Source organism: Eupeodes corollae, chromosome 1, assembly GCF_945859685.1.
Source record: "Eupeodes corollae chromosome 1, idEupCoro1.1, whole genome shotgun sequence".
Lineage (NCBI taxonomy): Eukaryota > Metazoa > Arthropoda > Insecta > Diptera > Syrphidae > Eupeodes > Eupeodes corollae.
In genome coordinates, this window is record NC_079147.1 from 209,468,799 (window position 1) to 209,482,172 (window position 13,374).

The following is a 13,374-nucleotide window of genomic DNA, read 5'->3' on the forward strand; positions in this document are numbered from 1 at the left end:
ACCCCTTAAACATAATAGCCAAGGATGATGGAATGGTACCTAATACAATACCGATTTCTCAACACATTGCTGCCTACCGCGCTGCGGTCATAGCTACTGGAATACCATGGATGGGATGAAAAACTTATACCAGTGGCTCTAAAATTACGATAAATTAATTATTTATTCGACAAATTATTGGTTTTCCACTGATGACCGACTTGAAGTCGAAGACTGATGACTGAAACTGAATATGATTGATGATTATATAGCACATCAAGATCGAGAGTTAGATGTATTGAAAATTTTCAAAATTGATGCTGAGTAATGACGAATAAATTATATGTCGATTTTTAGCGTGAAAATTGTAGTGTTAAAGTTTTATTTATAGGATTCCATAATAGAGTTTTGAGTGATGGCAAATAAAAGTCTGACCAAAAGAGATTTATTAAGAAAATGATGGTCACTTGTGTGCATTCTGTTATTTTTCTATAGATTATAATTATATTGTTTTTGTTAACATATTTAAAAGCTATTCATCTATCATTGTTTGAGATTCGATATTCTGTATCGCCCTTTGGGCTTAATCTGCCTTGAAATGTCCGAACAACAAGAGATTGTAGTTCGATTGGGGAGTGTTTGAGATTTTTAACTTAACTACAGGGCTTTTAAATAAGATGTTCAAAGAAGGTGGTCGAGTCAATCATTGATTATTGAAAAAATAAACAATAGTTAAAGGCATTCTACTTCAATTTTGAAAGTAATAGATTATAAGCCTCGGGCTGACATAGGCGCCTGGTATTTTTTAAAAAGTAATTCCAAACTAAAATTTAAAATGTATAAAACAATATACGAGAGCAGTGGACCTATAGTTTATTAAAAGCAGGCTGAAAAATAAATAGTGAATGGTTATCGTGAATAGTTCAATGAATAGTCCTGATTCAACGAATTATGATTCTTTGGCGTTCTTCGGGACATACGAGTATATTTGTTTTTTAGATTTTTTAGACACCAACATTAGAGAAATTGTAATACCAACACATTAAAAATTTAGAGCTTGCAAGTTGACAGTAAAAGGGTTAGAAAGACACGAGTAACGTATGGGAGAACAGGCTTTTCTATTTTCAAAAGAATTTAAATTTTCGGCTTAGGTTGGAAAAGTAAGTTCATGGTTTTTTTAGCCAAAAATTTCTGGACTCGTACTTCTATAAATATTGGTATTTAAACTATTATTTAAGAGGATTATTTAAAAGGATAAAGTTTTCCTGAATTTATTAATTGCACGCTTTCCACATTTAGAAACAAAATTTCAGCTCTGAAGAGCATTTTGCATGAGAATGTATTTAAAATTTAAAGGAGAAATATTTTGAGTAGAAATATGAAATCAAAACCAAAAAAATTAATTATTTCTGACTTTTTATTAAGTTCAATCCAGTACACCAGTACAGTCGTTTATTTTTTCCAATTGGAAAAGTGACGCACATAATTTCACAATTATTAATAATTTAAAGGAGAAAAACGTAAAACAAATAAATAAAATAATAGCCAGGTGAGTTTTGGTAAATCTAGGTTTAAGAGAGTTTTGAGTATTTTCAAAAATTTGATTTAGATGTGTCAATGCAATAAAAATACTGTTTAAATAGTAGTCATTTTATTGACTTAACCAACTGTATAAGTGTAACATATAACATAACTCAAATTGTTGAATATCGTTGAATTAGCCGTTTTTACACTTCAAAAAACAGTCTACTTGAAGGAATGCAAACAATCTAATAGGAAATAAGTCAAGCTTTAATTTAAAGGGTTTTCTATTAACGACGGGTTTATTTTCACATCTATTGGTGACTAGACTGTTTGTCGAAGTATCTTTTTTTTATACAGTCACTAAAGACAGATCATAATAGCAAGTTAAGTTTATTTAAGTCGACTCTTCAACGTTTGGTGGCCAAATACGAGTTGAAAAATCGTCTTTAGCAATTAGGCCTAATTTTTGATGAATTTCCAGTTTGGGGATGACACTAAATAAAGTAACTGTATGGTGTGGATTTTGGGCTGGCACAGAGTATAGATCTCTGTGTGAACGATTTCATGGCACGGTAATCTCACGCCCATACGGTGATGGTATGAATTGGCCACCAAGATCATGTAATTTGACCACTTTAGACTTTTTCTAAAGTCTCAGGTCTAAAACCAACACTGCCCTTAAAGATTTTATAATCAAAGTCATAGTTCAAAATACTAGGCCTTTCGCATACGCGCTATTCAGTGCAGCCGCGGTGGTGGCCATTTTGAGGATGTTATATTTTACACATGATATCGTTGAAAAGGCTCTGAAATAAATTTAAAACATTTTTAATTGGTGAAAACAATTTAAATATTTATTTAAAAACAGTTTCTGATTTAGTCGGTTTAAATTTTGAACAAGGAATTATGCGTTTTACTGTACTCAAACAATGTCAAGAATGTATATCTGATGTATCGACTTTTGCAACTTTGCCTCACTTCTGTTTCAAATTCAAATAGATCGTTTTCGATCTAAGTTGTATAACGGGGAACCACTACGGAAATATCATGACTGATGGATTTCTTTTCTATTTGTTACAAAATGGAACAAAAATTACAATAACAACAAAAAGGCACGCACAATGACTTTTGCATACATTTTAGTTGCATAATCAGAAAGTTCAATTCAAACACAGGCACTTTGATGAATCAAATCTTTCAATCATAAATCAAGTCCAAACAAAAAGAGAAGAAAGAGATCAATAAAAACAATTAAAAACGAATGTCGAGTATCTTGTAAATATTGTAGAATTGTGTGTACCTTTGTTATCGAGATGAGTTGCAAAAATTCCCACATCGAAATGTTCCACTTAGGTTTTGATACTAACGCGCGCTTAATGAGATACACCAAAAGTAAGTTGATGTCATTGTTAACTAAAAATTTAAAATTTGTCGTTCAAGTCATCCCATCCCATCTTCCTCCTTCAAATTTAAAACAAAATTTGAACTCACAGTCATCGGTTTTTATCATTTTGCATAGAACTTTGACTTCAAAAAATTCAATGTTGAGAAAATTTTTTTACTGGTCACATGCCTATCTTGTTTTTAAGTCATTAAAAACTGGGTTATCAGGTCAAGATAAGGAACGTCATTACGTCATTACTTGTGGCTTGACCACAATTTTGAGAAATCATGGTCTCAAAATTCACAATATTCAGTAAGTCGTTTTGGATGCATTTGTTTGTCAACAATTATCTGAACTCCAATTACAACAATTTTAATAATATTTAGATTAAAATAAACTTAGTCACTACAAATGTTTTTGTTTGAAAAATCAACATCTACTTTATTTTTTGGAACAGCTAGTATTTTTACTAACTCTGGATTGTAAGCCATTATATTTTTTCCGTTGACAATACTACTATTAAATGTTTAAAATTTTGCGATTTTATTTTACACCCTCTATACCAAATACAGAATTGAAATAGTTCTTTAACTCATTTTTTCACATTGCACTTTTCGATGAATGTCCTTATTTAAAATCAGATCCCAAAATTACTCTAACACAACAGGTTTTAGGAATATTACATTACAAGGCTTTTTAAGGCTACCTAGATAGCATATCATAAAGTAGTTTTTTTGTCAATAAAATTCACGATGGTTTTTCAAATCTACTTACAGATTTTAAAAAATGTCCAAACCATTTTCATTATTTTTTAGTTTCCACTATTAATGCCTAAATGGTTTTTAACAGAAATAGGCAAAATGGTTTGAAATTAATTTGTGTTATCTGCTATCTCATTATCGTGTTGAGAGCAGATATTTTTAAAATTTGAGCAGATTGTTACAATTACTTTCTGATTTAAAATCAGAAAATTAAATTGACTCTAAAACGTATTTTACAAAACCATAAAATCATTAAATTAAGGTTTCTCAATGGAGACTTATAACTAATGAGAATTTTCGTAAATTACAAATTTATTAAAACTGTATCTAAAAGATAAAGATTTATCTTAATAAAACTTTTAGTTGAGGACATTTTTTAAAAATTTGATATGATAGAAAATTTTTAAGGCGCGATTCAAATTAAGGGCAATTCAATTCTTTTAAATTGTATTGTTTTGTTTCCCAGAATCCTGCATATTGCTGACCTGTGAGCTCACTCAGCGTCTGAGAATGAGTTCAAAAGAACTGTTGATTGATTTCTCTGACTTGGTTGCGTCCGTCCGCGCATCGGTTAAAGCAACGATTTCTACAGCCATTTCTAAATACTTGCTAAGCTTATTAGCTTATTTACCACATTATAAAAATTGGAAAATTAACTTTCAGCCGAATGGTTAATAAATTCAGTAAGGTAGGTAAATAACTACATACCTATTACCTATTGTCTTCTTACTGTTGAAAAAATACCTGGCTTACAATAAATTACGAGTACATGTTTGTTGATGCCGATAAGAAACTTGAGTATATGGTATTGCTTCCACTTCATCAGTTAGAAGTTAGAATATAACTTAAGTAGCCCCACGGTCACAATAAATTATTGCTAACATAAAGAATGTTATTTGAAGAAAAATCATAGAACTTGGGTGTTAGCTTACTTATTTATTTATGAATGTAAGTTGATCAAAGATTAGATGCGTCAAAGCTTTTAAATTGTATTTGTCAAATGTTCTTTATTTTTAAAAAAAATATTTTTCATTTTATTTTGTGTGTTATAGTTAATTTTACTAACTCCAAAGTTGCTAACTCTGGGGGGTGTCTTAAAGTTTTTGAATTACTGTAATCGTTTAAAACTTTTCGGTATAGTTTCGTTGCCAGCACGTTTTATATAAAAGTAGTTTTTGTTTAACTATTACCAAGGCTATCCTATTTTTAGGTATTGGTTTTTACATTTTCCTTAAAAGCCTTACAACTTTTACTTCAAAGCGTTTTATAACTTCTTCTTTAATTTTTCCAAATGCAAGTTTAAAAAAAAAAAATTGTAGTTTAACATTGTAGGCATTTGCCCTAAAAAATTGAAATGAACTTAGGTAATAGACTTTCTTGACGTTTTGAAATTAAAAGAAGTTTCCCCAAGACATCTAATATTTAATCAAGCATCTATCACCATCGAAACAGCCAATCTACAAGAAATTTAAAAGTCATGAAACTTTCAACTTTGTCATTATTGTTAAAATATTTAAACTTTTTATCATTTCTGTTATATTGACAATCATATAGGTAAGAGGACTATGAAGTAAAAAGGATAACTGCCGAAACCCGGGATCGAACCGGGGACCTTTAGATCTTCAGTCTAACGCTCTCCCAACTGAGCTATTTCGGCACATGAAATTCTAATTTGCAAAGTTTATTTTTATTATAATAAAAAGCTTTCGACATTGTTTATATTTAGGATATACAAAGCTTTTAATTGATGATGTAGGTGTTTTTCATAAATTTCAAAAAGTTGTCTTTAACGATAGAAAAAGAATGAATCAAGAGCGCAAGTGCTCGAAAAAGCTTCATACAACATTTTGATATAATTATAGCATCAATAATCTTAGACAAAAAAAACTAACTTAGAATATTGCAGGTTTTATTTAATCAATATTTCGAAGGTATAGTAAGACATTTCTTAGCAAATATGAGAGCAGCTCACAGAAATTAGCTATATCCACGAAAAACCACAAACAATAAAAATATATAAAACGATAAGTTTTTTTATAGCAAACCTTCTTCGCATTTTATAACCCTATCTAATGGCACAGACTTCATTTATCCATTCCAGAAATACCATTCCTCTGTAACTGCTTTAAAATAATTTTATAACTGGGGCCTATTTCACCAAACAGTTTTCACTCTTCAATTTCCACTTTTACTTTGCAAACTACATTTAACTTAACAAGGCAAAATTGCAAGGAGGAAATTATTTATTTTAAAAATATTCCTCTTTGCAAAATAGGTTTCAACAAATTCAAATTTGCAAAGTGGAAAATATTTTCTGAAAAGTAAAAAGTTTATATTAATATTCCTTTGGTTTCACCAAAGAATAAACTTTGCAAATTATATTAATAATTAAAAAAAAAAACTTTTAAATAATATGCAAAGAATTTTTATTTGCAAATAAGAGTTTGTTTTGAAAAGTTGACAAAAACAAATAAAAAAATGTATGAAGCGTTTTGAAAATGAATCTTACATTTGATCTTACCAATTTTTAACCTTTCATCGATATTACAGCGTTAGTTGGATAGGTGGAGTAGCTAGAATAAAAGGTGGGATGGAAAATGGCTCTGAATTAAGCCCAGATGCTGTTCTAAGGGGACGATTAATTTGTTTCAAAGATTTTCTCCTTATTTTGTGTAGATTTTTCGATTCATATTTTTTCCAAAGATTTCTACCACTAAACTGTCAGCTAGTCCTCAGAGCTCCACTCTAACGAAAAACTAACAGATTCAAGTCTCTTTCCTTGGGAACAGTCGTTATTCTTATTAGATGTGAGACATGTACCTACAATACTTCAGAACTTGAAGCTAGTACGGAACTGAATTACAATTAATGACGTTTGTAATAGTTTTAAGTACTCTTTAATTCTTTTTACTTCTGTTCTCTGAACCTGCCACTTTAGGTCTTAAACATAAGTAGAATAGATTTGAGAACTTTTCTTTAATAATTTTATTAAATAGGGGGGTTTCAGCAAACTTTTATAAGTGTGTTTTCCATCACTTACTTACTTAAGGTGGCGCTACAGTCCTGTGTGAACTAGTGCCTCACCCAAGAAACTTCTCCATCTAGCTCAGTCCCTAGCTAGATTTTTGCACTTGTGCGCGCCACCTGATCCATAGTCTTCCTCTATTGCGCTGTCCTGTGGGTGTGGATTCGTAGACTTTCCGACCCGGAGCATTGCTTTCCATGCGCTCTACGTGACCCAGCCATCTTAGTCGTTGGACTTTTACCCTTCTGGCTTAGTCTACGTCGCTGTACAGCCCGTACAGCTCGTCGTTCCATCTTCTTCTCCACTCCCCTTCGATGCATACGGGACCATTGATCACACGAAGAACTTTTCTCTCGAAACAACCCAAGGTGCTTTCATCGCCTGTTGTCATAGTTCATGCTTCTGCGCCGTATAGCAGAACGGGGATGATAAGGGTATTAATAAGGGTTCTTCGAGAGAGGACTTTTGCACTCAATTGCTTTCTTAGCCTTGACTACCTCAAAGTTAGGTCTGTCGATGGTGACCATTTGACCAAGACGTTGGTGTTGTATGTATTGGTGTTGTTTTGCCCCCATTAACCTTTATACCCATTTTTGCCGCCTCTGCCTCAATACTAACAAAAGCCCCATTGACATCACGCTGAGTTTTTCCGACTGTGTCATTGTCATCAGCATATGCTAGTAATTGGACAGACTTTTGAAAGATAGTGCCTCTATTATTGACGTGTGAGCTCTGCACTATTCTTTCAAGTACGATGTTAAAAAAATCACATGACAGCGCATCACCTTGTCTAAAACCCTTTTTGACATCTAAAGGTTCTGTTAAGTTGTTTCCAACCTTTATGGAGCAGCGTGAATTCTCCATTATCATCCTGCACAAACGGACGAGTTTGGCAGGGGTGCCAAAACTAGACATGGCTCTATACAGCTCATCCCTGTAGATGCTGTTATATGCGGCCTTGAAATCGATGAAAAGATGGTGGATGTCGATGGTGTTCTTTGGTTTTTTCCAGGATCTGCCTTTATGTGAATATTTGATCAACTGTGGACTTTCCTGGTCTAAAACCACACTGATAAGGACCTATCAGGTTGTTGACGATGGGCTTAAGACGTTCACATATTACGGCAGAGAAAATTTTATAGGCGATGTTAAGTAGACTGATTTCTCTATAGTTGGTGCAGTTTAGAGGGTCTCCTTTTTTCAGGATCGGGTAAACAATACTGAGGTTCCATTCATCGGGCATGCTTTCTTCCAACCATATCTTACAGATAAGTTGGTGCATGCTCCTAACCAACTTATCTCCAGCTGCTTTAAGGAGTTCGGCATTCAAGCCATCCACTCCAGCGGCTTTATTAGACTTCAGCTTAGATATGGCAATCTTTACTTCGTCTAAGTCGTGAGGACGGGATTGTTGGCTTTTGTCGTCTATGTTGAATGGATCATCCTGTCTGACAGCGGAATTCCGTCCGTCCATATCCTTAGCATTGACTGCGGTTCCACTATGATGTTTCCACTTTCGTCTTTGCAGCCTTCGGTTCTAGGTTTATGTACCTGTGAAATTCGTTTTACCTGTTTTTTTTTATAATTTACAGGCACTCAAGGGGTTATTAGTACCCTTTATATGTTTATATTTAAACACAGTGCGAGCATTAGGAAAATAGGGAAGGATTTAAAAGGAGATACCGGTGCACATTGGTCTTAAAGTTCCGAACATCAAAATGGGAGGGAAAAACAGAGTTGGCTAAAGCATTTCACATTCTCGATGTACGATTTAAGAAAGAATCTCTATACTTGACAGTACGCCCGAAAATGAGCTCAAGGGTAAACTGATGAGCATTCCTGGAAGTGTGAGTATTACGGCTGAATCGTTTAAGGGGTGAAATGCAACTGGCTAGTTCAACAGAGCATTGTTTGTAAAAATATCGATAAAACAACGAAAGGCATGAAACATTGCGGCGGTGTTCTAGCGATGTAAATGTTTCGATTATAGTTCTATCGCCTACCATTTTTAAAGCCCTTTTTTGTATTCTATCCAAGAGATTTAAACTTGTTTTGGGGCTCCTGCCCAGATACGGGAATTATATTCAAGCTTTGGACGGATGAAGGCTTTGTAAATTACAGCCAGATCAGAAGGGGTGACAAATTTCTTGCACCGTCGGAGAAATCCTAATCACCTGGCAGCATTTTTGGCAATATAAAATATATGATCTTTCCATAAAAGGTGATCTATGATACACATACCAAGTACTGACAGTTGATTAGTTTCTTGGATGCAAGTGCCACTCATAGTTAGTGGCATCAGGGGTGTGTTACGCTTTAACGACAGGAGACAGCATTGAGTTTTCGAAGCATTAAATTCTACACGATTTTTGATTCCCCATTGTACAATGCTGTCAAGATCAGAATTTAATGAGCTTATCATACTCTGCCGTTGAAGTTCCACATCCGAAGGACAAGGATGTGAATCTATAAACTAGTATGAGAATCTGAGGGTACTGTCGTCGACGAAATAGGTTAATGGATTAAAAGTGGCAGACATAAGATCATTTATGGATATAAGAAAGAGTGTCGGAGACAAAACGGAGCCCTGGGGAACAACAGCATTTATTTTATGAATTTCAGACTTGTAACCATCCAATACACCTTGTATTAAACGGTTAGAAAGGTAATCTCTAATCCAACGAAGAAGACATTCATCAATACCAAAAGCAAGCATTTTCGATAAGAGAGCTCGGTGCCAAATCTTATCAAATGCCTTTGAAATATCAAGTGCAATAATCTTACTATCTCCAAAACGACGTAAAGATTTGTTCCACTGTTCGGTGAGATGAACCATGAAATCACCAGTGGACCTATTGCTACGAAACCATACTGTCGGTCATTAAGAAGCTTCCGTTCTTCAAGATATTTCTTGAGCTGATAATTAATCAGCGTTTCTATGACCTTGGAAAGAAGGGACGTTAGTGCTATTGGACGGTAGTTAGAGGGAAAGGAGGATTCGCCTTTTTTAGGGACAGGCTAAACAAATGCTATTTTCCATCCGCTCGGAAAGAGACCTGTAGAGTAGGAAAGATGGAAAAGTTTACGCAGTGGTTTTGCCAGCGATGAAGAACACCTCTTAAGAACAATTGTCGTAGGGGTCATGACCCCCCCCTGGGAGATAATTTGTTTGCTTTTTCGTAGGAATTCCCTTCAATTCAAATCAAATTGTATTGCGTTAATGGATATGACCCCTATTATATTTTGAATTATTTATTTTTTGTATATGAAAATAACATTTGTCTTTTACTTCCTTAAACTTTGTTGCTAAAAGTACTACTTTTGACTGAAGATTTGACCAGGAACATAATATGAATCGGATATTCAGCCCTTTTCCAAAAACACTGCACAAATTGATCAACTTTTGACCAATTGGCTATCCAGGGGGGGGTCATATGAGCCAAAAACCTTATACAGTTAAGTTTTATAAGTAAAAATTTCATTCAAAGATTTATTAGTAATTTAACGAAATTCACAAAAAAGTAGTTTGCTGTCAAAAACAACTCAAATTTTGATTTTCGCTCAATTTAGAACTTGAAAAAGCTTTAGTCATGCTTTAAATTATTTTCATAAAATTTCTTTCTAAGAAAAAGAGCAAATATTCAGGTTCTAATGAAGAAACCTTGAATAAGAGATCATCAATTTTATATTAAGTTGCCTTTGAATTCCTTAAACTAGCCTTCAATTTTATTATTGAAGTGATTTTTACTGCGACATATAGGAACTATATGTCTACCTCTACATACATATATAGCAAGTTTTGCATTAGTAAACAATTTCAAACTAGAGTTTTCAATCAAATATGATATCACGACGGTAGAGAAGTACAAAAAAGTGGGTACCTCTATTCCTTCCGTCTGTCTGTCTTTCCTGGCCCCTACAGTCCAAACAATTGTTCTGATTGAAATTAAGATTTTCAGCTGATTAATGTAGGGAGTTTCATAATTTTTTATAATACAAAAAATAACAGCAGTCCCCACACAAATTTTTTGGTTCCAACAAACTTTATTTTCTTAAACTTTTTCAAAATGTTGTGTTTTTAATTTGGCTTCTTTCTACAAGAAACTCATATTTTCGTATTGCTTCAGAAGGGTACCCCTCAAAAAAATCTTTATTTTCTTTTAAAGTTTTCTCAAGAAATAATGAACCGATTTCAAAATTCTTGTTTTTCTGTGCAAGCTCTTGTCAATGATCAAATTGATGATGATTTTTTATGATTTTATTTTTAATAAAATACTAATTTTATTTGCAAAACCCGATATATCAGAAAGGAACAACATTTTTTACGAAATTTGAAGGTGTAATCATCCCACAATCGATATGAAAGCCCATAGCTAAAATAAGAATAATAGAGAAAGAAGAATAGGAAAATACCATGATGACAGATCGTCATGTGGTTATGATGAATTATTAATAAGAAGGTTATCTATAATAAAAAGAAGTACTTATTCAGATTTGTAAAATAAGGAGAAAAGGCATATTTTGAATAATAGACATTTAATGTCGTTTCTCTTTATTACAGGTAAATAAAATAAATGTTATAGTACTTGTAAGATAAATAAAATTAAAAAAAAACCTCCACTCTTTATTACAGGAGAAACTCAATAGTGTCTTTATTTTGGTGCCACCTAAACAAATTTATTGAATATAATCTTATATATTTATAAGCTCTTTGTTTAGTGCTTATACCAAAAATATTTTTAAGACAAAATTTAAAATGATTTTCGAAAAAAAATAGGCTAATCTAGATTTTTTGACAAATAAAATGGCATTTAAATTTTTTGAGAAAAACTTATTTTGGAGGTACATTTTTAAATCTTAAAATATAGGCAATATTTTTTAAGAGACTTTTTGGAAAAAATTATCAAGTTCTTGCGACCCAGACGGAAATTGAGTTCGAAAACCCTACGTCAAAAAAAGCCCGATATTTTTACATATCAGCTCCTCTCTCATTTTCTGGATTTTTAAAGTTTTGCAGCGTTCTTCGCATTAATAGAAATGAAAACGAGAAAAGTGTGTTTTGTTTTTGGAAAAAAGCAACGTTTCAAAACAATTTCCTACATTTCTGTGCGAAATGCACCAAAAACCATCTAAGCTATTGTATTTTAGCTCCTAAATATGGCATATTTAGACAACTGTTCGAATCTTGGAATACTTTCATATGAGTCATTCAAATTAAATAGTTAGACCATAATTTTCTGGACAACAGTGTTCTAAATTATTTGATAACTAAAGTTGTCATTTTAGCAATTATTAAATTTTGTTAGCATCCTTTACAAAAAATTAGAGAACATTTTTAAGCGGTGAGTAAAAGCTCATCTAAGTGTGTGAGAACACCCCCCACCCCCCTGATGAAAAGTCTGGATCCGCCCTTGCTCAGACAGAGCATCAAATTCGTTAAAAGTTGAATTTCTGTCCAGATTTGGAATTCGATATAAATAAAATGCACGACTGGGTCGCACGAACTTCAAAGATAAAAATGCCATTTAATTTGTCAAAAAAAAACCGCAAGATCTTTTTATATGAAAACCATAGTACTCTCATGTGCAGAAACTTTTAGGGCGACCAGATGCCGAGTCGTTGGCGTGGCGTAAGTATCGAAAGTTGAGAAATTCAGCAGGAGCAAGAGAAAAATATTATTTCCATTCTTATAAGTAGCCAGCAGAATAAGGGAGATAATTATTTTTCGACCCAAAAAGTCTACACAGTTTCCATCATTCTATTTGAGTCTATCCTTGTAAATGTTTTCACATAAAGAGCTTCCATATGAAGGTTGATGAATTTGTTTTTGTTTTTTTTTTAAACAAGTGAAAAAAAATGGCTTAATATTGTATCTAATAAGGGGATTAAAGACACTTTTGCATGCTTACGTCAGCTGCTTAGGATCTTTTACCGATATTTGTTTTTATTTACATTCATAAGTCTGCTTTACTTGTGTACGATCTTTGTATATGAAAAATGGTGTCTATTATGTATAAAGCTACGATGCGATTCAACTCGTTCCTTTAAAGCTTTTTTCCTTTAGATAGCTTCATTGTAACTTCATATTAGAAGAACCAGGATGGAAAATAAATAAGATAAGAAAGAGGCAGACCATGAATGTTTAAATTGTAAAGCGATCGCCTATTGGTTGTTTAGTTAGGTATAGCACGTAGGTAGATGACTAAAACGAATAAAGAATTTAGAAATTAGAATACATAGTTCATTGGCGTGCTTAGCTTTATGCAGATAGATAGATAAGGACATGTTTATGATGATAATGAAGGAATGTTATTGGTGGCTAGAAGGTACATACTACATTCCTTCTTAACTATAAGTTTTCATGGAGTTCTTACGTTCAGTTTATTTATTTTGTTAAAGTTTCAAAAAATAACAAGCACTAGCGGCTCGGTACGTGCTTTGGTACGTATAAGGAATAGTAATATAAAAAATGATTATTGAGTTCATTTATTCAAACAAAAAATATTTTAAATTGCTAGCTATTTAAAAGTCCAAAAAACCCAAATGATATATATAATATCTTTATTATATTAAAGAATTGCGTACCTACTCTTACTATGGTGGGTTAGTCTAAAACAGTTGGATAAACAATATTTTTAGTTTTTACATTTTTAGCATGAATAAATAAACAGTAGGGTGTACCGACTCTGGAACAATCAACA

At 32.8% G+C, this 13,374-nt stretch overlaps 1 protein-coding gene and 1 non-coding gene across 2 annotated transcripts in view; one reads left to right on the top strand and one right to left on the bottom strand.

The window, feature by feature from the left end:
• LOC129943061 (mucin-2) overlaps positions 1-13,374 on the top strand; it is a 72,754-nt gene that overhangs the window by 54,012 nt on the left and 5,368 nt on the right. The window lies entirely within an intron of this gene.
• On the bottom strand, positions 5,233-5,305 carry Trnaf-gaa (transfer RNA phenylalanine (anticodon GAA)). The gene has a single exon. It is a non-coding gene; the product is annotated as a tRNA-Phe (tRNA).